The sequence below is a fragment of the Xenopus laevis genome, chromosome 5L (assembly GCF_017654675.1).
Source record: "Xenopus laevis strain J_2021 chromosome 5L, Xenopus_laevis_v10.1, whole genome shotgun sequence".
Taxonomy (NCBI): Eukaryota; Metazoa; Chordata; class Amphibia; order Anura; family Pipidae; genus Xenopus; species Xenopus laevis.
Window position 1 is genome coordinate 89480759 of NC_054379.1, and position 26876 is coordinate 89507634.

A 26876-nucleotide genomic window follows, 5' to 3' on the forward strand; every position below is an offset into this window, starting at 1 on the left:
TTGATTTACTTGTTTTGTACTATAAATATGCTGTAATTCCATGTTTTACCTCCGGGGCCATGTATCGCAGGGTTCCAACCCGGCCAGTGGTGGTATCATCCTTGAAGATGTTTTGTACAGCCAGGCCGAAGTCTGAGATCACAGCATGGCCATCATGATCCAGTAGGATGTTGAGGGGTTTAAGGTCTCTGTAATATAGAGATTAAAGGAGTTACATAGAAGAAGACAAAGGCTGCTGATCTGCAGAGCAACCTATGTGTGGCCTCAGCTGTAGAATGTTATAGAGATGAAGAAATCTATACTGACCGATGGATGATCCCCTTGCTATGCAGGAATTGCAGGCCACAAATAATCTCTGCTGAATAGAACCTTTTAAACAGGGAAATAATGGTTAATACCATAAAGATTACCCTGTAATACATTAACTTTCATTTGAGAGACTGAAAAATAATTGACTGCTAAATTAGAATAAGATGTTTCCCAATGTCAAAATGTATATTATTCCATCCTCCTTACAACATGACTTTTCAAAACATAGCCATATATTTGGGTTCTTACCAAGATAGAGCAAAACACAGGGCTTGTTTATTTTAAAGAGGCAAAGCTGCACCTGCAAGTATCCCATGGAAACCAATCACATTTTTGTTTTTTTTTGTTCCACCCTCTGTTTTTTGAAATATAATTACTGTTTAGTTGTTATGGGTAACTGCCCAGGTGCACATTTGCCCAGTGTTGCTATATGGGCCTTATGGAATGAAAAATGAGCAAATATATGGGGTAATGTAATATAAAGTGGAACATTTGTCCACATCCAGTAACTCACAACAACCAATCAGTTATGTGTTTTTAAAGAGTTGACTAGCAAATGCTGTTTGTTTATTGGTTATCAGCCAAGTTGCAAACTTTAAGCCATTTATTACATTGCCACCATAGGTTTATTTGGTATTGAAGTATTCCTTAGTGATATTGTATTATTCTACCATTTACCACATGTGCCACTTACCGGACTCTGTCCATATCAAACCGGCCGCGTTTATCCAACTCGTCTCCTAGGTTTCCCCCGCTCAGATACTCCATAACATAGAAGGCATGCCGCTAGTTACACAGACAAAAGACAGATACAAGTTGGTACACAGATATAAAAAACAAATAGGATTAGGCAAGGAGTCCTCTGGATTTAATCAGTAAAAAAAAACCATTGCTGTACATGTTACGCAAAATGATTTAAATATATCATATGAATATATCCCTCCATCCCTTTACAATTTGTTATACACTGTGATACATGTAATTATAAATGTTATATGGTGGAAAAAAGAAAGGACCAATGGGAATTGTCCATGGCTGGAACCAACTGGGAGATTCTCTGGTAGTCTGACGGACCAGTCCCACCCTGCATCTATGGGACTGAATGGTAATACCGAGTCATTGTTGTACCTGGGTTTCAAAAGCAGCATAGCCTTGGCAGAGGAATCGGCAATCCGTTGAGATTTTCAGAACGTGTGCCTCGGTGGCAAGGTTGCTGTAGTTGGTCTCCTCTGCTTTTCTTATTGATTTTAGTGCCACATATGGCCCCCTGCCTTTCAGTTTGGCCAGCATGACCTGAGAAAGGCAAGAATAGAGTCAATATATACTGAATTGAGAGCACTATGATTGAAAACACATTGATAAATAGTTGGAGATATTATTCAGTTTTGCATGTTGTTCCTTTTGTTCATTGCACCAGAATCAATTCAGTGATAAGAAGGTTTATCATGTCAAAACCAATGGGCGTGATTCAATTTGAGTTCAATTCAACTGGAACTGAACGAGAACATTTTTAAATTGAATCTAGTCTATACGTTTCCACATTATATACAATCAGAGACCTGTTTCTCACTGAATTTAATTTGGCCCATTATTGGAAATAGCAGGACTGGACTGGGATTCTAAATAGACCCTGGCATTCCTAGTACACAGGGGCCAAAAAAGCCCCCATCAGCCCACTTAGTAGTCATTTTCTATTGCATCTTACAGCAGCCCCTCTGGCATTTGCCAGAACCCACAGATTGGTAGTCCGGGCCTGGGAAATAGTCATTCCTTTTGCTTCCAACTGCATTTAGTATTTAGAACCTAATGTGAACCAGTCACTCACTTTGCCAAATCCTCCAGCTCCCAGCTTAGAGAAGATGTCATAGCTGGAGACACTGAGCGGGTCAAGCCTCGAAGACTTAGCTGGTCTCACGGTGTCAGCTCCTCCTAATAAAGAAAAGAGATATTATAGCACATGTAATAATATATATATAGTTAATATATCACTACTAGAATTCTTTAGACTCAGTTTGTTGCATTATACATAATATTTGCTTCTACCATACATTTAAAACACCATAAAAATGTGTCTGTTCCTTTCCCTAATAGAATAGGACAACCTTATAATTGTGGAAGGTATTCCCATGGCAGTACAGAACAGTCAGTTCTACTTAACCCTTTGAGCGCAATGCACATTTTAATATTTCAAGCTTTTTCAATATAGGCCTATTCGTTTTTTATAAGAAACTTTTAAATTACGTATAAAAATGGTATATTATTTTAAAGACAAAATAAGCTTTCTAAATATGCCTGACAGCATTATATACTGTGGATAATGATACATCATATTTAGATTTCTGGAGATTCCTGACTTGTAAAGATCAAACCGCAAAGAAGCCCAAAAGATGATTTACAAAGCACCACAGGGTCAAAATACACAGTAAATTCCAAACTATGTTCCATGGCTTGTATATGGTAACAGCATACACCCCACTAATATGATACTATGCATAAACAAAAGCTTTACTGAGGAGGGAAAGTAGAAAAAAATACTAAAATAGTAAAGTGATAATGATGTGGGGGTACACTATATATTATATTCTATATGCCACAATTACAATACCCTATACTGAGGGTCTGTATCGTTACATGCTGATTGATTACTGTAACATTATATGGTGGTGTTTTGCAATAAAAGGGGCAAAGTTGGTACAGCTATATCCACCTCTAGCAACCAATCAGCAGGAACCATAAACATATCACTGTCAGCAAACTGATTAGTTCTTTTGTTTTGAGTGACCTCACCTGGGCAAACTTAGTTGCTCTTATTACATTTGGGGGAGAAAACACTGTTCCCAGCTGCTTACTGATTGGTTACTATAGGCAATTGCTCTTATGCAATGTTGCATCCATATTAGTAACCAAGCCCTAAACAGCAACTGTACTGATAAAAACCAGTAGCTGTCAATCATGTGGGCTGCTATTATTTGTAGTTTAGAGAAATGTGGAGGTTATATAAAAAGTACATGGGCAGATTACTTAAATGTTACAGGAAGGAGGGAAAGCAAAGAACCGTTACAGTTTGAGAGCTGATATATAAACAAATTAGGTTATGAATTTAAATGGACAATATGTGGTTTAGGTCTAATAACCTATATGAACTTAATCAGCAGGATGCATTTACTGGTCAACTGTAAACTATGGGCAAGTCCCCATGGGCAGACTTAGTGCCTTTTATTACAGATAGGGATAAGTGCTAAATTGCACCTGTGTAGTTACTCTAAGCAAATCAGTCATATCTTTCTAGTTATTTCAAGATGAAATACACAGTTTCAAGCTGCTTGCTGATTAGTTGCCATTGGCATCTGTACTTGTACAAATTAGCACCTATGTTAGTAGCTAAGCTCTAAACACTGATTGCCCAAATAAATTAGGGTCAGTTGGCAATCATATGGACCATGCCTTTTTCTAAAGATGTTTTCTTTACCTTTATCGCTCTCCTCCCTTTTCCTTTTCTCCTCCCTGCAGCACTCATCTGGGACCCACTGCTCCTCCAGACTCCTCGCTCTCTCCGTTGTTTTCTTTCTTTTCTCTCGTGAGGGTCCTGGGTCCGAATCTCCGAAATTCAGATGTATCCTCTTCATTTTCTCTCTCTGACGTCACGTTGAACTCTCTCTCCTTCTTCTCTCTCTGAAGTCTCCTCACCAACTGTTACTTTCCAACGGTTGAGGTCTCATGCAGGTGCCACTTCATGACATCATAACCAGGACACAGGCTGGAAGATACCATTGTAGCACAGTGCCAGGTATATATCTCTAGAGTCAGTTACTGATACAACATTAGATGTTCCATACATTCCCAATGCTGTTAGTTTATCAGCTTTCTTATAACTAATGTTTCATTCCATTTGTCCAGTCTGTGTTCCAGATTCCAGAATCAGATTCTGAGCTGTTTCATATATGAAAGTCCATTCACACTGCTTTTTGTGGGCATGATTAGTTACTGGCATTTGTTTGAGTGGGATCTACCATGAGTCCAACATACAGGTTCTCACTTCTCTACATTGTAAGGTTCACATACAGTGAATAAGGGATACCTCACCCATTAGCACCACTTTTTTTAAATGAATCTTCCCAGACAGATCCTCTTGGCTTATATTCATATTGTTACTATATATACTATTTATACACACTATATGTGTATATATATATATATATATATATATATATATATATATATATATATATATATATATATATATATATATATATATACACATACACACACACACACATACCCTTAGGTGCAGTGTCAGGAAATTAAACAACATTCATTACAGGACTTATTTTATACTTGAGGCTGTTTCCGGTACCTCTTTCCTGGGTACACTATAGCGCAAATATATTGGGGCAGACCTGCCATTTGACTCTGTTCTTTCACAGTTTCCTCCCATGTCCCTCTAGATCATTATCTCATTTGTTTATATTGAAATGCTGGGCCAAGGTACTTAATAATCTATATGTCTCTCTCTCCCTATACATATATATGAGCCAGGGCCAAGCTGATATATATGAGCCAGGGTTGCTGCCCCTTCTCCGCACATGCATGATCGCATGCTGGGACGGAGTTAAACTTTGGGGAAACAAGGTCCCAGGATAAGGGTAAAGGGCATAAGATATCCACAATGCTTATTGGAAGCAAAACCTGCCTATTGGTTTTATTTAATGTTTACATGATTTTCTAGTAGAATTTAGGTATGAAGATCCGTTATCCGGAAAACCCCAGGTCCCGAGTATAACGGATAACAAGTCCTATATCTGTGTTACCTTTGGTCATTATCTGTTCTTATTCAAAGTACTGAAACTGTGCCTGATATCCCTGGTGCTTCATGATAAATTTGAAACTCTTACTACAGAGGCCCAGGCAGCTTTATATATATATATATAATACACAAAAGCCATGAATATCCTGTAAATTATATCCTTATAAACGGTGAGAAGTGATGTCATCAGTTATAAACGGTGAGTAGTGATGTCATTTCTGTCACATGACTCACTAAAATTTGTGTATTATAATAAATAAAGTACCCCCAGTTGTAAAATATGAGGATATTAGAAGTTACCTCGGAGTTCCATGACCTGTATAAAAACACTCGGCCTTCGGCCTCGTGTTTTTATATGGTCATGAAACTCCTCGGTAACTAATAATATCCTTATATTTACAAGAGGGGGTACTTTATTCACTATATATATATATATATATATATATATATATATATATATATATATATATATATATATATATATATATATATATATATATATATATATTCACCTTCATTAGCGTGCTCAAACTTTCATAACTTGCCAAACTTAAAATGGACATGGTAATTAGGGGGTGTGGTCACAAAATCTGCGTGGTCAAATTTTTTCACCACGTGACAAATCTTTTTGTCCCTCTTTCTGTTTCCAAAATGTTGGGAGGTATGCAAATGGAATTCATCTGCATTAGCTTACATTAAAAAGGATTCTGGCATTAAAAACTACGTAATTACAATTACCATTCTGAAACCAATAGAGCTCACACAAAAAATTAAAGGAAAACTTTACTCCCAAAATGAAGTTTACATCTTTTTGAGTGGCAAATTAAAGAATCTTACCAAACTGGAATATATATTTAAGTAAATATTGCCCTTTTACATCTTTTCCCAGGAGCCCCCATTTTATGATATTTGCTGTGCTGCCTCAGAGATCACCTGACAAGAAATACTGTAGCTCTAAAGATGGCCATAGACGCAAAGATCTGATCGTACGAATCCTCGATTCATACGAATTTCGGATTGTGTGTGGAGTGTCCCGACATCTGTTGTGCCATGCCGCTCAGTCGCTCAGTCGATCGGATAGGTTAGAAAATTTCTGTCGGCTGCCGATAATATCTCTGCGTGTATTGCCGATCTGACGATCTTCAGTGGGAAACTGTCACTAGCTTTTGTCAGACATCATTTTCGTACGATTGCTGTAGGGGCAGAACATCAGCTGATCTGTTTCTACTTTATTTGATCGGTTAGTGCCAGGTTGGGAGATGGGGAAGTCCGATAAGTCCGAACGTTCGAGGATTTGAACGTTCGGATCTTTGCATCTATGGCTAGCTTAACTGTAACAGGAAGAAGTGGGGAAGTAAAACACAGAACCTTGTCTGTTAATTTGCTCATGTGACCTATCGTATGGTTTGTTTGTGTGAACAGTGAATCCCAGGGGGCGCCCTTATTTTTTATTCTATTTAGGATTACCCAATGGCACAGACTACTAGAAAAGTAAATTATTATGAAAATGCTTTATTCATGAAGCAATGAGCTATTTTATGCAATATAGGCCTACATTGTTCAGGGGGGTATAGTTTTTCTATAGTTAACAGAACTCTGCGTTATCCTTTTACTAATAGGGCCGATGCTCCCTTAAGTGCAAGAGTGCAAGAGTGCATGAAGCATATGGCTCGCTTCTTTCCACTTGTGTTTTCTATGCAAATGAAGAGAAGCTCCTATACACTTCCAGCTGCAATGACAGGCTCAGCTTTGGCACACAGTACAGCAACTCAGAGCAAAGATCTACCATGAAAACTTGAAAGCATGGGTTTTTTAGGCTGATCTCTGCTTCCCTCTGTTTAACTGCACTCAGGCCAAAGTTGTGCCTGTCAGTGTATCTAAAACAATACCAAACAGGCAGCGCATTACAATATCAGGAGGTGAGAGTGTGGTTGAGGTCACAGGCCAGGTCAGTATACCAATATCACAGTTTCAAGACAGGATCCGAGAGAATGATCAAAGCACAGGCAACGGTCAGGACAGGCATCAAACAAAACTTGGTCAGGCAGGGTCAAGAACAGGTTAGAGATCGCACCCAGGAACTATTGAAATATACCTTCTTTGTGCAGTGTGAAAATGCCCATGGCCCCTTTAAATATTTTAATTGTGCGCCAATGAGCGATGACATCACACGTCGCTCCTAATAAAGGTGAAGATTTTCGGAAGTGGCAGAAAAGACGGAGAGCTTAATCCAGACATAGAGGAAAGTGGCTGGTGTCTCCACAGGCGGGTGTCCCCGCCGACCAGGTACCCTAACAGTCTGACCCAAAAAATATGATCAAAATCTCCTATGTCATTTGGAATTGATGTTTGAATTAACAGAATTACAATGCAGAATTTATTGTCTATGTTCATCAGACTAACAACTCCACCTTTTGGTATGATGTTGGTACTGCTGCTTTTGCTTTCTATGCTAGAATGGGCTTTGTGCTCAGGTGTTAATTGCAGGTGTGAGATAAGCATTATTTTTTATCTCTGTATAGCAGTGGTTTGCTACTCTCACCATATCAGTTATGCAGTTTTTTTTCTTATTGTGCCTTCATGACTGACTGTAGCTAATGCTCTAGACCAGGGCTGTCCAACTTCTGTTTTATCGAGGGCAGTTACTTGCATTTATAAGAATATCACAGATTTATCAAGTGACCTAGTAACCTTACCATAAGGATTGCAATTTATGTGTTCTTTTTTCAGTGACTTTCCCTGACAAAATTTGTCCAGACAGAATGCCTCACGTGCATTTAAACTTAATGACATGAAGCAAAAACTCTTTTTTACCAGCTTGCAAAATGTTTTATTTTTAAATTTTCTTTTAAAATTGTACAATAAAAAAAAATAGCTCATGAAGGAGAATGTGTCTAGCAAAGTATTTTTTGTCTTTGTTTAGTGAAAGGAGTTGTTATTAAATTTTAGTATGATGTAGTGAGTAATACTCTGAGACGATTTGCAATTGGTTTTCATTTTTTATTACTTGTGGTTTCTGAGTTTGCAATTTTGCAATTTAAATTTCAGCAATCTGGCAACTAGGATCCAAATTACCCTAGCAACCATCCTTTGATTTGAATAAGAAACTGAAATAGGAATAGGAGAGGGCCTAAATAGAAAGATGAGTAATAAAAAAGTAGCAATACCAATACATTTGTAGCCTTACAGAGCATTCGTTTTTTAGTTGGGTTTGCTGACCCCCACTTGAAAGTAGGGATGCGCCTAATACACTATTTTAGGGATTGGCCGAATCCCCAACCCTTTGTGAAAGATTTGGCCGAATACTGAATGGAATCCGAACCCTAATTGCATATGTAAATTATGGGAAAAAAGGAAAAGAGAACCATGTGTGCGTAAATCCTGCTGAAAAAGGCAGAATCTTGGACAAATCTCGAACCAAAACAAAAAAAAGAAGAAACTGAAGGCAAATAAAAAAGTTTCTTAAAATAAGCCTTTCTGTTACATATTGTACTAAGGGTTAAAGGAAACCTATACCCCTGAACATTCATCATAAAAGTATAAGATCTATATAACAGCTCATATGTAAAACTCTGTTTCATCGAAATAAACCATTTTTATATAAATATACTTTTTTTAGTAGTTTGTGCCATTGGGTAATCCTAAATAGAAAATTGCAATTTTAAGAACTAAAGAGTCACCCCCTGGGATCATACTATTCATAGTGCTCACAAACAAACCAAGGGCACACATAATGTGTTAATTCACGTGAGTCATTTAGCAAAGTTCTGCTTTTTACTCCCACAATTCTTCCTGTTACTGTTAGAACTGCAGTGTTTCTGGTCAGGTGATCTCTGAGGAAGCACAGATGATAAAATAAAATGGTAGCTGAAGATAAAAGGTGAAGAAGGCAATATTTAGGGGCATATTTATCAAGGGTCGAATTTCGAATTGAAAAAACTTCAAAATTCGAATTCAAAAAGACCAACCGAAATGAAGTCGAAGTTTTTTTTGGTTGAATAGGTCAGTTTTTGATCGAATAGCTCCATATTCGGCCGACTTAGAATCATACAAATCGAAGGAATAGCGCATTCGTTTGAATTCGATTCAAAGTTTTTCTCAATATAACCCTTGATTTTTCAAAGTCCACCAATTGACTCCATATAGATTCTAGGAAGTCCCCCATAGGCTAAAACAGCAATTCGGCAGGTTGTAGATGGCAAATTGTTGAAGTCAAATTTTTAAAGAGACCGTACATGATAAATTTCGATATTCAAATTTTTAAAATTTTTATCAAGTTCAAATTAAATTTAGACTATTCCCTAGTTGAAGTACACGAAAAATAGCTCAAAATTCGAATTTTTTTCATTTGGAATTTCACCTGGACCTTTAATAAAAATGCCCCTTAGTGATATCTAATGTTACGTTTGGTAAGATTCTTTAATAGGTCACTTAATATGACATTAACCCTCTGATGAAGTATTCATTTTAGGGGTATCATTTTCCTTTAACTTACAGGTGAACCACCCCTTTTAAAGAAAAGGTAAAGTCATCTGGGTAACAATCTGTTTGGCACTCCCCAGTAATTGTAATATTTTACCCCATTTCCTGGCTGTGCGCATGCATCAAGCCTGAATTGCTGCAGAGAGAGGAATGGTGGAAAATGTTGTTCTGTCATACACTACTCTTATCCAGTGCGATTTTTTACAAAGCCCTTAGGTATGGGATAAAAGATTAAAGTCCCTGGTACCACCTAGTGAATGTGACTTTTCTTGTCCTTTAAGAATACAGCTAAACAAGTTTGCTGAGAGAACCAATAATGGTTGGCATCACATGCTGGTTGGCAGTATGTAGCATGTGCACTAAAGCAGGACTAGTGACATGCATGCACAGTGCAGTTAAAGGGGTTGTTCACCTTCCAAAACCCTTTTTTCAGTCCAGTTGTTTTCAGATTGTTCTCCAGAAATAAGGACTTTTTTCAATTATTTATTTTTTACTGTTTTTCCAAAACCTAAGTTTAAAGTTGAATGTCCCTGTCCCAGGTGTTTGAGTCTGACAGCTCAGTAATTCAGGTGCAGACTCTAAACCAGGGGTGCCCAAAAGGTAAGATCTACCGGTAGACCTTTAGCTGGTGATCAGTAGACTCAAGACTCTGTCAACAAACAGCTTCTGTTTTATTCTTTTCATTCAGACATTTAACATAATATCATAATAATATAATAATAATTAGTGATGGGCAAATTTGTTCGCCAGGTGCGAATTTGCGCGATTTGCCCCTGGCGAATAAATTCGCGAAACAGCGTTTTTTGGACGCCGGCGCATTTTCACCAAAAAATGGACTCCGGCATCAAAAAAACAGATGCCGGCGTTAAAAACGGATGCAGGTGTCAAAAACGAGGTGCATTTTGTGAATTTTTCGCTGTTTCGCGAATTTCGCAAATTTTTCAGTGAAGCGAAACGGTGCAAATTTGCCCATCACTAATAATAATACATTATACATTATTAAATTCTTAAATATAGCAATACAACTTTTCCCATAAATCAATATAATATTTAAGTAATACAAAATGCTAACAATGCTATTATGGATGATCATTATGGGACAACATCACTAAAAGTAGGCCACACATAAGTAAAGTATGGGCACTCCTGCTCTAAACTGTTACAATTTTGCAACATTTAATTGATACATTTCTCACTAGAATCTCTGAAGTATTAGCAACTATTGTATCAATTCTAACAGCTGCCTGTAATGAAACCCAGAGATTCTGCTCAGCAGGGACAAGATAAGAAATGTATCAACTAAATGTATCACTTTAGAACAGCTTACAGGGTCAGCGACCCCCCCTCCCAGAGCTGCTTTAGAAGGTGAAAAAAGACACTTTACACTTCATAAAATAGAAAGTAATTGGAAAAAGTTGTTTTTTCTAGTGATCTATTGGAAAACAACCAGTCACACACACTGCCATCTCAGAGAGATTGTGTAAAACAACCGCATTGAAATGGACCAGCTTTAAATATTTATGCATCAATATATATTCAGATCTGAACCAATATTTTCCTCTCAATATTGTCTCTGTTATCCAGAATATGACAACTAATCTAATGAAGAGGACCATTTGCCCCCTCACTGTATCAGTATGTTACTGATATATTTACCCAATTTGCTTGGTTTCTTCCATAATGCTGCAGTCCACCCGCACTAACTTCTTTCTGAGATGTGCCCCATCCATACATTGATGTTTGGTTATTTTTCAAACACAGTGTTTGGGGGTTGGCGATATTTGTCCTGCATAATGCCATAGGATTAAAAATAAATATATTACTTGCTTTCTTTCTCCTTTAAATGTCATGCTCTGTGCCACCGTTGCAAATAAAGCTTTCACATTACTCTAGAATTTAATTTCATGCTGGATGATTTACAGTATAAGTGATGCTACACACTGGATGCAAATGCCCACTTCTTCACATGAAGTTTGCTATCTCAAAATGCAGACAGAATAAAGATCCAATTAGTGTGGGCAAAATGTGCCATCAACAGACTGAACATTGTACAAGCCCTTTAGACAGAAGCTCTTTAACTTGGAGCTATTTTCTCTAATGGGCAGCTGATAATAAGGAAATCAGCACTTATTCATTTAAGTCAAGTCTTAAAGTTGTTTTCACTGACATGAGTTACTGTAAATTCATTCTTGTAACAGAATGTATTCACATGCCTCATACTACACAAAACATAATCTAAAACCAAAAGTCCTTTACTGAAAGGGATATAGGCTCAGGAAAACATGTTTGTTTCAAAACACACCAGTTAATAATGCTACTCCAGCAGAATTCTGCACTGAAATCCTTTTTTTTAAAGGGTTTTTATATTTACATTTACCATGGGGCTAGACATATTGTCAGTTTCCCAGGAGCCCTCAGGTCATGTGACTTGTGCTCTGATAAACTTCAGTCACTCTTTACTGCTACACTGCAAGTTGGAGTGATAGCACCCCTCCCCCAAGCAGCCCATTAGCAGCCTATCAACAGAAAAATGGGCAGCTAACCGGATAGCAGCTATCTGAGACCTTTGCTGAAGGATTTGTTTGCATTGCTAGCAGGAAGTAGTGTTCTGGCTATTATGTTACACATCCAGTCACTCCAGCCTTTATACATTACACTTTTGGCTAACTAACTATATAAGAAACATTTTTTTTTATTTTGCACAGCCCATCTATTTACACAGTTTTTATTTTTACACTGAACAATTCCTTTAACTAAAAATAAAATTGCAGACTAGAATTGGGGTGAGGAAAAACTGTATCTGTGGCAAATTGCCCTAAGTTGCCTTATGCAGGACAGTTCAATGAGTCTCCAGGCAGACATAGTCCACAGTATTAGTTTAAAACATATTGCATTTTGTATAGTTGTTTGTGACAAATGTTTCAGATGAGGCAAAGAATAGTACAGCTCCCACTGCAATGCTGACAAACAGGGAAACAATGCTCCTTGTCTTCTACTGCCCCATTTGATATTGCTGCTTATGTAAATGGGAAAATGATGCAACAGTCTATTGTCAAGGGAATTACAAATATTTCCAGCTTTCATTAGTGCTGAGCAAATCTGTCCTGTTTCACTTATCACTAGCTTTAATAAATTAAACCAGGTCTACTGTATCACAGTTCTCTCTTGTTTTCAGGTCCAGATCCAAACTTTCTTTCTTTATTTTTTATGATAGTGTCTCTTTAAGCACGTATGACATCTCTTATTTGGAAACCTGATAACCAGAAAGCCTTGAATTACATACATACATACATACGTACATTTAAATAATTTTTTTTTAAAAAATTCTTCCAATTTTCATTAAATCTTGTACAGATATGGGATCCGTTATCTGGAAACCCATTATCCAGAAAAGCTCCGAATTAGGGAAAGGCCATCTCCCATAGACTACATTTTATCCAGATTATCCCAAATTTTCAAAAATGATTTCCTTTTTCTCTGTAATAATAACAAGGTATCTTGTACTTGATCCAAACTTAAGGTGGCCATACACGGGCCGATAAAAGCTGCTGACAGACCGAGTCGGCAGTTTATTGGCCCATGTATGGGGCCCCCCGATGGGCTTCCCCGATCGAGATCTGTCCGAAAGTCAGGCAGATCTCGATCGGATGGGCCACCTTAAGATATAATTAATCCTTACTGGAAGCAAGACCAGCCTAATGGGTTTATTTAATGTTTTCATGATTTTCTAGTAGACTTAAGGTATGAAGATCCAAATTATGGAAAGATCCATTATCAGGAAAACCCCAGGTCCCAAGCATTCTGGATAACAGGTCCAGTATCTGTACTTGCTAACTAAACTGAATTAATCCATGTTGGTGGCAAAATCAATCTACTGAGTTTAATTAATGTTTAAATGATTTGAGCAGTCTTAAATTATGGTGATCTAAAGTACAGAAAAACGTAATGTCCCGAGCAATCCGGATAATAGATCCAATTCTTCTATGATGGACAGTTCCATTTAGCCTGACTGAACAGAGATATGACCAGGCTTTTACCACTAGATGGCACTATGTACCAAAACATAAACTGAAGATAAATGTGCATTCAATTATTTTGCTCACGTTCTCTATTTTTTCATATTTCTGCTACATGCTTTGTGACGTCTTGGATTTCTGTGTTAGACAATGTATATTAGTATTAGAAGAAACACACTATTTAACTTCTATAATTCAAATTGCCTTTCATATTGATTTATATATGAAAAGTTAATTTTTTTCAACATTATGGGGCCCATTTACTAAGGGTCGAAGTGAATTTTCGAATTCAAAAACTTTGAATTTCGAAGTAATTTTTGAAAACTTCGACCATCGAATAGGCCAAATTTGACTTCGATTCAAATTGAAAATACTTTGAATATTCGACCATTCGAAGATTCTTAGTACTGTCTCTTTAAAAAAACTTAGACTTCGACACTTCGCCACCTTAAACCTACCAAATTGCTATGTTAGCCTATGGGGACCTCCTAGAACTTATAGCCAAAATTTGGCTAAGTTTTAAAGTATTTTTTTTGAAAATCGTTCGTTCGACCGTTTAAATCATTCAAATCGATCGATTCGAACGATTTCTATGATTGATCGAACAATTTAAATTCAAAAAGAAAAGTTCAACTATCGAATTTGGCCAATTCGATGGTCGAATTTCGAAGATTTTAAACAAATGTGCCCCTATGTGTTTTCCTTTAGGGGTCCACTGCACTCATGGCTTCAGCCATACTGGTTTCCTAATCTGTGCCTTTTTCGTTGATAAAATGGATTAGAGGTAATTTTGTAGCTGGAAGCTGCATTTTTACAATTGCATCTACTACAGTTACTAGATAAGCTCTGCAACCACCAAGAATGTGTATTAAGGTTTTAGACTTCTGACACGTTTACTTTAGGAATGCATGGACATGGTACAGCTATGTCCAGTAAATGCTAAATTTGTATATACTAATTTTAGGGTGAACTGCAACTTAATGTTTTTCTTTGGTGGAAATAATATTATTGAACTATTTCTATGAATTCTCTGTCTTCTTTTTCTTAGCATTGAGGCTGCAGTAGCCACATTTGCACAGGCCAGGCCTCCAGGTATTTATAAAGCAGATTACCTCAAGGAGCTGTTCTGTCGTTATGGAGACATTGAAGATGCACCTAAGCCTCCTTAACTCCCAGATTGGTGCTTTGAGGAAGAAGATGTAGACGGAGAGGGAAACAAATTATCTCAGGAAGCAGAGGCAGGGTCATCCGGAGCCACTTATAACAGAATAAAAAAGGAACGTTTAAAATTGGTAATCATTCTCATAAATCACATCAATTATTCATTTGTTTTTCATTTTGCCTTTATTGTATGTATTAGAATTACAAAAATTAAAAGAGGAAACAAAAACTTAACAGTAGTAAAAGTGGGATGAAGCCTCAAAGGTCTATGTATGGAGGCTAGCGCTGAATTTTTGGTTCAGAAGGATTTCAGATGTTTCATCCAGACATGCCAAAAAGATCAAGAGGGATTACACTACCATAACCTCATAGGGAATTTGTGGTTTGCATACTAGAATAGGCTCTAAATAGCTTAAAGGAGAAGGAAAGCTACTGAAGCAATTTATTGGCAATAGATTAGCCCTAATAGTGCAAGCTATAACACTATATTTATTCTGCAGAATGCTTTACCATACCCGAGTAAACAGCTCTAGAAACTCTCTCTGTTTGTTTAGGATAGCAGCTGCCATACTAGCTTGGAGTTTGCACATTGGAGTTAGGAAGGGATCTGTGAAATGCTATGTGGAAAACACTATTGCAAGAATTTAACAATACAGTTCCTTAATTTAAATTGCAAAGAACTCTTGCAAAGAGTTCATCAATTACAGTAAATAATACAGGTATGTACTGTAGTTGATGAAATCTCCAAATTCTTCACAATATAAATTAAGGCATTTAATGCCCCAAGCCTGGGGTTTTCTGGGTAATAGATCTGCCCACAATTTGGATCTTCATACCTTTACTCTACTAGAAAATCATGTAAACATTAAATAAATTCAATAGGCTGGTTTTGCTTCCACTAGGGATTAAAGGGGTAGTTCACCTTTAATTAACTTTTAGTATGTTATAGAATGGCCAACTCTAAGCAACTTTTCAATTGATCTTCATTATTTATTCTTTCATAGTTTTTGAATTATTGACTTCTTCTTCTGACTCTTTCCAGCTGTCAAATGGAAGTCACTGACCCCATCTAAAAAACAAATGGATAACAATGGATCCCATACCTGTACGTGCAATTAAATATAGGGCTTAAATGATTTGCAAATTGCCCCTTTCTTTTATTATTCACATTTTACACAGTGTCCCAACGTTTTTTTGCAATGGGTTTGTAATAGTAAAACCTTAAGCTGCTAACATAAGATAAATGCAACTTTGCTTTTATGTGCTGTCATGAAGAAAAGGATATGCAATGTTGAAATCTTGTTTCATGGATCTGTCTTTTCTTTATGCAATTATACTAACTGCTTCCATAGTTTCCGTTTAGGAAAAAAAAAATGCTGGCGTGATATAATAGCTGTCAACTCGAGTTTAATATCATTGATGCCCATGGAGGCCAATGGCATACCAAGTAATTTCCTCCTGCCCTTCCATTTCTTAAATGTCACTGTAGGTTATTACATAAACCAGTCTTATTCTTGATTGCTGTAAAAGAATATTAAATGTTAATTGTGTTTTGAATCAATTGAATTGGGCCCTGAAGGTAATGTACATTTTGTTTCTTTTTGAGTTCTTTCCCTGTAGGTTTGTGTCCTTAAGGTGTCAGTAGAACAGATGGTTACGCGACATGGCATAGTGTATCCACTGGAACTCCTCTGATGATTTGAAATCAGGCTGCTTTTTATCTGTACATTTTGCATTGCAGTGATGGTAGACCATCTGTACGTTGTACACTACAGTACAGAACATTAACCATCCTGTTTCCAGACAGCTTTGGAAAAAGAAACACGTTTTCATTCCCCTGACATGTTAGTGGATCTGCTTTAAGTTTCTCCTGTGGAATATTTTATGTCTTAAACCATGTATTTTAGGCATTCATATGAAAATGTATCTTTTTTTTTTTTTATATGTGGCTTAGACTTCAAAAAGCTGCATTATTTTCACTAATACGGGTATGGGATCCATTATTGGGAAACCTGTTATCCAGAAAGCTCCCAATTACAGAAAGGTAGTATTAGTAATCCCTATTGGAAGCAAAACTATCTTATTGGGCTTATTTAATGTTTTTCTTGTAGACTTAAGGTATGAAAATCAGAATTACTGAAAGATCCATTATCCGGAAAAACCCATACCTGTACCTCTTATATGTGAGTGCTAGGGCGTTGATCTCTTTAGTGAGCTTCTTTTTTAAAGGGTTCTTAAGGACAGAATGAATATGTGAGGGATTTTTGCACCCCTTTAAGCTGCTTGTCAACAAATGTTCTTTACAATTTTTGCTTAGACTATTTTAACCATACTGGGAATGGAACAACTTTGCTTTGAACTTCTAACTTCAAGAGACTAAACATATACGGGGTCCCTATTCTGCAGACCCATTACCCAGGTAGCTCTATAACCAATTTTAAGAAAATAGTTTTTTTTTCTCTGTATAAATAAAATAGTACCTGGTACTTGATGGCAACTAAGCAGCATAAATACAATTGGTGGCAAAACAATCCTACTGGCTTTATTTATGTTTTTTAGACTTGTAGTATGGAGATACAGGTTTTGGAATTTCCTCTGATCTGGAAATGCCAAGTCCTAAGCATTCTGTATAATGTATGCTATAGCTGTGGTTCATATCTGTGGTACCTCAAGGTTCCCTTGACATGTTTAAAAACATCAATCTCCATAAAGGAAATAGGGGATCATCTTATGATTGGGAGGCTTTCCAAGGCTATTTTAAATCTTATAACCGAGTGGGATCTCAATTTAGTCCTTAAAGGCCTTTATAGAACCACTTTTGAACAGCCTTTTTGGAAGTAATCTGCTCTACAAGGCACACATTATCTGCAGGAATTACCTTATAATAGTCCCTATCTGCATATTTTGCCTAATAAATTCATACTCAAAACAGATCCTGCTGTACAAGTATACTCTTATTACACTGTAATGCTGGCCAAATGAGCAGGTCTTTCCCCAGTATGCCAACCCTGAGGCCTTGAGACTTTACTGTAAGGTGTCTTAACAAAGAGAAAGATCTTTAGCTGTAAAGTTTCCATACATAGGAAGATCCGCTCATTTGACGATGTTGCCAAATGAGTGTATCTCTCCCTGATATGCTCACTTTAGGCGATATTGGACTGATTCGATCGTGGGCCCTAGGGCTTAGCTTTTTTTGGACCCCCAATTATTTATTTTTATCTTTAAATTTCAAAATGTGCACCCTAGTTGCTAAGGGGATTAATTCTGACCAATATTATAATAGTTTAAGGGGCCCATTTACAGAGGAAAAATAGTTCGAATTTAGAATGTTTTTTTTGGCTACTTCGACCATCGAATGGGCTACTTCGACCTTCTACTACGACCTTCAACTTCGAGTCGAACGATTCGAACTAAAAATCGTTCGACTATTCGACTATTCGATAGTAAAAATTCTTCGACCCCCTAGTTCGCCACCTAAAACCTACCGAGACCAATGTTAGGGAAGGTCCCCATAGGCTTCCTAACAATTTTCTGATCGAAGGAATATCCTTAGATCGATGGATTAAAATCCTTCGAATCCTTCGATCGTAGGATTAGCGCTAAATCCTTTGACTTCGATATTCTAAATCGAAGGATTTTACTTCGACTGTCGAATATCGAGGGTTAATTAACCCTCGATATTCGACCCTAGGTAAATGTGCCCCTAAATGTCAAGCCTGAGAGTTGTTGAACAAAGAATGTAAATAATACATTTTCTGGGATGCTGGTTACTAAAAGCTAGTTTAGAGTTAAAGGAACAGTAATGTCAAAAAATCAAAGTGTTTTAAAGTAATAAAAATATAATGCACAGTGTTGCCCTGCACTGGTAAAACTGCTGGGTTTGCTTCAGAAACACTACTATTGTTTATATAAATAAACTGCTGTGTAGCAATGGGGCAGCCATTCAGGTTATACAGCATATAGAAGATAAGCTCTGCAGAACATAATGGTGTTATTTGTTATCTACTATTTAACCTGTGCCATATAGCCTTTTATCAATTTCCGCCATTGCTACACAGCAGCTTGTTTATATGAACTATAGTAGTGTTTCTGAAGCAAACATATCAGTTTTACCAGTGCAGGGCAACGGTACATGATATTTTCATTTAATTTATAATTTTTTGGTGTTACTTTAAGGAATAAGTATCAAATGAAAAAGGCCCTGGGGAAGAAGTATTGTTTAGCTAGTGCAGGGCAGACCTATGTACTTTTTTCTACTGCATCAATTTGAAAACAATGTAGGAAAAGGAAATGGAGAGGCAGAAAGGAAAGAAATAACCAAGAAAATTATGCTTTTTTTTTTTTTTTTTTACTCTTAAAAGCAAAAGTACCTCGGTTAGATGAATAAAATTAGTTTAGAAACACAGGAGCTGGATGTCACATTAAATTGCAAGGCAATTGAGAGAAACAGTTTTTTATCAAAATCTGTGACAGAGAAACAAATTGAAAGTTGCTGTTGTACGAAAATAAAAAACCCAGAGTATAGGCTGTTTTGTTGTCTCTAGAGGCTTGTTTTTCTTTCTTTATAAGAAAATATATGTTTGTACTTGCAGTTTCATGGTTTCTGTATTAATTGTGACTAATCTTTTTCTGATATATTTTATTTAAAGGAAAACATTACCCCAAAATGAATATTTTGCAACAGACAGTTTATATCAAATTAAGTGGCATATTAAAAAATCTTTTACTTCTCTTTCCTTGAACCACCATTTTGTGATGGCCTGTGTGCTGCCTCAGAGATCACCTGACCGGAAATAATGCAACTCTAACTATTGCGTGTAAGCAATAAACGGAACTCTGTCTTTTAATTGGCTCATGTGACCTAACTTGTATGGTTTGTTTGGGATGTTTGTGTGCACCGTGAATCCTACAATCCCAGGGGGCGGTCCTTATTTTTTAAAATGGAAATTTTCTATTTAGGATTACCCAATGGCACTTACTACTAAAAAAGGATATTATTATGAAAATGGTTTATTTACATGAAGCAGGGGTTTGCACACGAGCTGTTTTATGCAATATCTACATTGTTCGGGGGGTATAGTTTTCTTTTAACATGTACATTTTCCTTGTATATCTGACCCACTGCCAAGTTATCCCTAGGAAGCCCTCTTCACTCATGTGCATGTGCTTCACACTCCAGTAGCAAGATTAGAGCTAAATCTGAGTCACTACCTCATCTTCAACAGTTCAGAACCATGTGCAGGACTGTACTGTGCATGACCCAGATTTATCAGGCACCCCCAGCAGTTTAATCCATGCCTGGTGCCTTTTCAACATAAACCTTTGATCTTTTGCCTTTGATCTTTTGTGCATTTTCACATTTCAGTTATATGCATTTTATGTCATATTTTTATTCTGCATCAGTGAATAAATATTACCGATGTTTGTCTTCTTTTATGTGTATAAATATTTTTATTTCCCAAGGGTGCAATATTATTGGAAGGAGTGTCAGTGAAACATGTTCATCAAATAACAACAAAACCAAAGCTTGGTGAGATACAGCGGAAATGTCAGCAGTTCCGTTCTTGGAGAGGGCAAGGACATAAATGAGAAATGTCTGGCTTTTATAAGGTTTCTCAAAAAAGATGCCGAGTATTCAATATGAATGTGTGTTTTTTCGTATTGTTTTTTACCTAACAATTTGCTGTAAAAGCAACTCATTGCTTAGCAATCATTTGAAAGGTGTGAGTTACATATAAATATGCAGTGTGTTAGATTTGAGACTGTAACTTTTGATGATAATAATAGGAAGTTCGTTGCTTTATTATTCAGATGCATGCCTTGAATAGAAAATTGCTTTTTTGAAACAGTCATTTAGCTCTTGCACATTTTTGTGTAATTTAAATAAATGTAAAGGTGGCCATAGACCTTAAGATTTTTCTCTCCCTAACAACCAATTTTTGTGCGATCCGACAAATTCGTCAAATCATTGCGAGGTTAGTGGGCACTAAATGATCATGCATCTAACATTGGTCAGAAAATTGATTGGTCATGTTAGAAAATGTTCATCATTCACAGTGAAATGTATCCATTGTCCAATCATTCGCAGAGCCAAGCAGGCAGCTACCCACAGTTTTCCTAGCCTTAAATAGACGATATCGCTTGAAACGGTTGTTTTAGATGATGGACAAATCGTACATTTAAACAATCATTTCAGGATAAGCTTGGTCCTATGATAACAAAAAGATCTTTTAAAAAGTCTATGGCCACCTTTACTCAAGAACAATTTTAAATAGTACATTTTAACATTTATATATATATATACTTGTCTAATATTATCTAAAACCTTCATCTTTCAGCAGCCACCCTTCTCCACAACACTTCTCTTTAAACAGGTTTACAGTTTTTGCACAAATTTAAATTGATGGCAGATATTTTTGGTTTCTGGTGCTCTGTATTTTTTCTGCAAAGGCAAAGCCCTGTTGTTGTTACCACTGGTTATTTAGAGACTATCACTGACTGCCTCTTAACCATTGTTGAAATATCCAACAGATACTTGAAGGGTTAACATGCCTACGTGCTGACCCTTGTAGGCCTCTGTACTTGTTTTTCTGTACGACCCTGTACTGTCTCTTCTTAGACAACCTTGCATAAGTATCATCATGTACTATAAACAATATTATCAGCTTGCCTCAGACAAAATATCTTAGCTAACGCGCATGCACATATTTGTCTCTTTTTTCTATCTTGTCCATCCTGAAGGATATACCTTACAGACATATACTATGCTAATAACTATGCTGATACGTCACTATAATTGGAACGTCTTTACTTATAACCTATATAAGCCTATGTTTGACCTTCAATAAACAGAACTTGTTATTCTGATCCACTCGTTGGTGTTTCTTTGTGCAAGTTCCCCGGATCCGGAATACTAGGCATTGTTGGTCAGACGAAATCCAAAGGTTCCAGTAGCAGTCGGTTCGTTGTCCCCTTCAATACTGTATATCAATAAAGCGGAACAAATTGCATTTTAGCTAGGACTGAAAGTTTTCTTCTTGATCTCTTATGAAGGAGAACTGAATTTGAGATTAAATGGGAGACATCTTTTATTAATATGCTAGCCGAACTGATCCATTAGTTGAATAGCTAAAAGTTAAAATGATGGAGGATAAACATATGATGAAGTGACATTGTTACTGGAAGATATTATATTAAAGTGGGAGAAGCAGAGATGGTGGGATGGCTTGGGTGCTGTGATTACTTGTGTTTTAAGATGGCCATACATGGCAAGATTTAAGGTGCTGATTCTGAGCCTTCATACTAAGTTGGCAACTTATCATGTATGGACTGTGCTGACTGCCTCTCTGACAAATATCTGCACACAGGCCAGTGACGTGCTTGTCAGTGGAGCAACACAAAGGATTGGATCCGCTTTTCTCCTTCTGTGTAAAAAACGTACGTAGAGAAAAGAGGGTCATCAGTTTTGGGTGGGATGATGTGATGTTCCATTCTTTTTTCACTTATAGACTTTTCCTGGTTTCTGTTCTCATTTCTTCCCTTTTGTTTTCATTTGCTTTCATTTTTTTTTGTTTTACACCCCCCCCCTTTTCCTATTATTTTAATGTTATCTATCTTTTTATTATTTTATCTTTGTGTTTCTGTGCAAAGGGAGGTGCATTCTAAGTTGTGTCTGTACTGTGAGTGTATGTGTGGGGGCTTTAACGGTGTAACTGTGCACATCTGGAAGAGGGCAATATCCAGGCTGGGACTGGAAAACTGTAGGGCTGCTGTAAGATGCATAGTCAATGTGTAATGGGCCTGTGGGCGCTGTTGGGGCCTCTTTCTAAATTATATGTCAATGCTTATTTTACATCTCTGTCTGGACCTGACCATATCCACAGCCTAAGACTCTTGGCTTATTTAATAGAATAGCTTGTTGAATCCTACAGTGATTCCTTTCTACATTTTTTCAAACAAATCTACTGGGAAATATTTGCAGAGTTGTAACCAAGATTAAATAGATCTTCCAACCAAAACGTAATGGCCCTGCCAATTAAAATGGTAAAATTAGAGAAAACAGGTTTGAGTAAAAGTTAAAAAAAAAAAGGATAGATTTCTGTTGGAAATTGTTGGTTACAGTTAGTAACGGATAAGATATTATTGAATTAGACCATTTTTACATTGGTCTAATCTTTAGCAAATATATTTTATAAGAAAAATAAATTGTAGCTCTATAGATAGAAAGGGGTTATTGACAGCAGGGAATTTTGGGAAAGTCGATTATATATATTTTGGGAAAGTTTATCATATTTTCCTGTTTTTTGAGGAAAGCCAGTATGCATGTCTGCCATTCTTGATGATGTTTATATATTAGCAACTGTTTGCCCAGTTTGTCCACCTGGTGCCCAAGTGCCCCATCCATAGCCCAGTGTTGTCTTGATATCCTGACAAGCACTGACAAATTACTTTTTTCCTATAGCTACTGCCACAGTGGCTGTATGATCCAAAATGAGGCCACTTTAGTAAAATATTAAACTTAAACAGTACAATGTAATTTCATTGTTCTCCAGTCCTATCTTCCAAAGGGCATTTTATTTATTGGCTTCAAATGTTCTATATTTCTGTATTATGGAAAAACCTAATTGTACTTAAAGGGATACTGTCATGGGAAAACATGTTTTTTCCAAAACACATCAGTTAATAGTGCTGCTCCAGCAGATTTCTGCACTGAAATCCATTTCTCAAAAGAGCAAACAGATTTTTTTTTATATTCAATTTTGAAATCTGACATGGGGCTAGACATTTTGTCAATTTCCCAGCTGCCCCAGTCATGTGACTTGTGCCTGCACTTTAGGATGGAACTACTTTCTGGCAGGCTGTTATTTCTCCTACTTAATGTAACTGAATCAGTCTCAGTGGGACTTGGCTTTTACTATTGAGTGCTGTTCTTAGATCTACCAGGCAGCTGTTATCTTGTGTTAGGAAGCTGCTATCTCGTTACCTTCCCATTGTTCTTTTGTTTGGCTGCTGGGGGGAGGGAGAGAGGGGGGAGATATCACTCCAACTTGCAGTACAGCAGTAAAGAGTGACTGAAGTTTATCAGAGCACAAGTCACATGACTGGGGGCAGCTGGGAAACTGACAATATGTCTAGCCCCATGTCAGCTGTTTGCTCTCTTGAAAAATGGATTTCAGTGCAGAATTCTGCTGGAGCAGCACTATTAACTAATGTGTTTTGAAAAAAACATGTTTTCCCATGACAGTATCCCTTTAAGTACAGAAATTACAACCATGTCTTTGTGATTGCCATTGGGGCAGTTGCCTTATTGGTTTTGAGGTTGTTTTTTAGAAGCTTTTCTTTGTCTTTTCAGCAGATGGATTTGTTTGGCTATGAGTCATATTGACTAGTTCCTTTGCACATAGAAACCCATTTTACAGCACAGAACCAAAATTGCTTAGACTAGGTCTCTTAGCTGGAGCAAGACTTAGGGACACAGTCTTGGGCAAAAGTCTTAGATGTTTGTGTGCCCGAATGTGTACTTTACTAAAAATATCTAGGGTTAACTTACATTTGTAGGCCTTTTGGTAATTTAAAGGAACAGTTCAGTGTACAAATAAAAACTGGATAAATAATCAAAAATGTAATGTTTAAAGGCTGGAGTGACTGGATGTCTAACATAACAAAACACTGCTTCCTGCTTTTCAGCTCTCTAACTCTGAGTTAGTCAGTGACTTGAAGTGGGGCCACATGGGACATAACTGTTAACTGATAATTGAGTTTGCAATTGATCCTCAGCATGCAGCTCCGATTCAAATGCAACAGTTGTGACCCATGTGGCCCCCTTCAAATCACTGATTGGTTACTGCCTGGTAACCAATCAGTGGAAACCAGGAGAGCTGCAAAGCAGGAAAAGTATTCTTGTATTCTATGTTAGACATCCAGTCACTCCAGCCTTTATATGTTAAATTTTTGACTAACTAACTATATTAGAAACATTTTTTTATTTTGCATGGGGTATCTATTTACCCAGTTTTTATTTTTACCCTGAACAATTCCTTTAAAGGGGTGGTTCACCTTTAAGTAAACTTTTAGGGGCCGATTCACTAACTTCGAGTGAAGGATTCGAAGTAAAAAAACTTCGAATTTCGAAGTGTTTTTTGGGCTACTTCGATCATCGAATGGGCTACTACGACCTTCGACTACGACTACGACTTCGAATCGAACTATTCAAACAAAAAAACGTTTGACCATTCAATAGTCGAAGTACTGTCTCTTTAAGAAAAAACTTCGACCCCCTAGTTCGCCATCTAAAAGCTACCGAACTCAATGTTAGCCTATGGGGAAGGTCCCCATAGGCTTTCCTAGCAACCAGATTGTTTATAATGCAATTTTTTTATATCTAGATATCTCTGTAAAAAAAAAATATAAATATATATATATATATTGAGAGACCCCATATCTCCTGAGGCAATACCAATATATATATATATATATATATATATATATATATATATATATATATATATATATATATATATATTGAGAGACCCCATATCTCCTGAGGCAATACCAATATATATACAGTCGAAAATGGACTCGCACTCCAATTTAATCAAATAATGGTGTTTTTATTCAGACATCACTGTGCATCCAACGTTTTGGCCTGCATTGGGGCCTTTATCAAGGATAATGGTGTTTTTATTCAGACATCACTGTGCATCCAACGTTTTGGCCTGCATTGGGGCCTTTATCAAGGATCCTTGATAAAGGCCCCAATGCGGGCCGAAACGTTGAATGCACAGTGATGTCTGAATAAAAACACCATTATTTGATTAAATTGGAGTGCGGGTCCAGTTTCGACTGTTTTTTATATATATATATATATATATATATATATATATATATATATATATATATATATATTGGGCGTTTGTTTTGGGAATATCTCTCCTTTAAAAGCCTGATTGCTGGCTGGGGAGGATTTAGCCCTCAGTGAAAAAACAGCGTTCAACAGACATTGATTACAGGTAATGCTAAAATGCACATAAAAAATAAAACAAGTTAGGGACCGCCACCTTGACGTGGTATGGTGGCTTATCAATTTTATGATCATAACTTTGTAACAAAATAACCCCTGTTTTGGGTACATATGCAATAGCATTTATTATACTTATATATATATATATATATACCTTAAAGCCTTTAGAGTGCTCCCACAACCCCCCTGTTTTGATATTGTATATATATATATATATATATATATATATATATATATATATATATATATATATATATATATATATATATATATATATATTGGTATTGCCTCAGGAGATATGGGGCCTCTCAAATCAGTTGTAATTATGTGGATTATGTGGATATAAAAATATGTTTTATATGTTTCTCCACATAATGAACAAAATATATAATTGTTATTATGGAATTTATTATCTAACACAAATCATAGTCTGGTAGGGTTAAACAAAGGGTTAAAATATTTTAAGAAAGCCTCTTGCATTGTTCGGATTTTCTTTTTTTTTTTTTTTTATGGCAAACACAAATGAAGTACCCCATTTTATTATAGCATTGTGGCTCATGTTCTTGATTTAAGAAATGTGCTTTTCTGCTACACATTGCTAAAAGGGTAAATAAAACAAATGTCTTTTAGATCTGGGTTCCCTGGAGCACAGCCTGTATCTATGGACAGAAACAATATCAAATTTATGAAGCAGAAGTCCTATAAAGTAAGCTGGAAAGCAGATGGTACCCAGTAAGTTTAGCTTTTAAACTGAAATTGTGGCAGTGTTTTAAAATATGAGGCAGTATAACCATAATGGTTTATTTTATTAGAGTATAAGGACAATTGTGAGTCATTTTAACTAATTGTATTTGTGTTATTTAAATGAACATGGTAGAAGATGAATATTTTCGTTGCCATTATTGTTCTGACGTGCTCCACTAAACCACACTACCTATAGGACCAAAACGGTACATTCTTACATATTCAGCAATAATTGTTTTTCCCCTACCTCAGGATTTCCAAGTTTTATCCACCATTAATCAAATGCTTAAAATTAATCGATATTTGATATTTGAAATTGGTATTTGATGTAAACTATGTG

The 26876-nt window shown here is 36.6% G+C and overlaps 1 long non-coding RNA gene and 1 pseudogene across 1 annotated transcript; one reads left to right on the plus strand and one right to left on the minus strand.

Moving 5' to 3' along the window:
* Positions 1-278: 278 nt before the first annotated feature.
* LOC121393534 lies at positions 279-1506 on the minus strand. The gene is made up of 3 exons (XR_005961141.1): positions 1438-1506; positions 1004-1095; positions 279-369 (listed from the first exon to the last, which is right to left on the minus strand). It is a non-coding gene; the product is annotated as an uncharacterized LOC121393534 (long non-coding RNA).
* Positions 1507-4026: 2520 nt separating this feature from the next.
* Positions 4027-26876, plus strand: part of LOC108716169 — a 68001-nt pseudogene continuing 45151 nt past the window's right edge.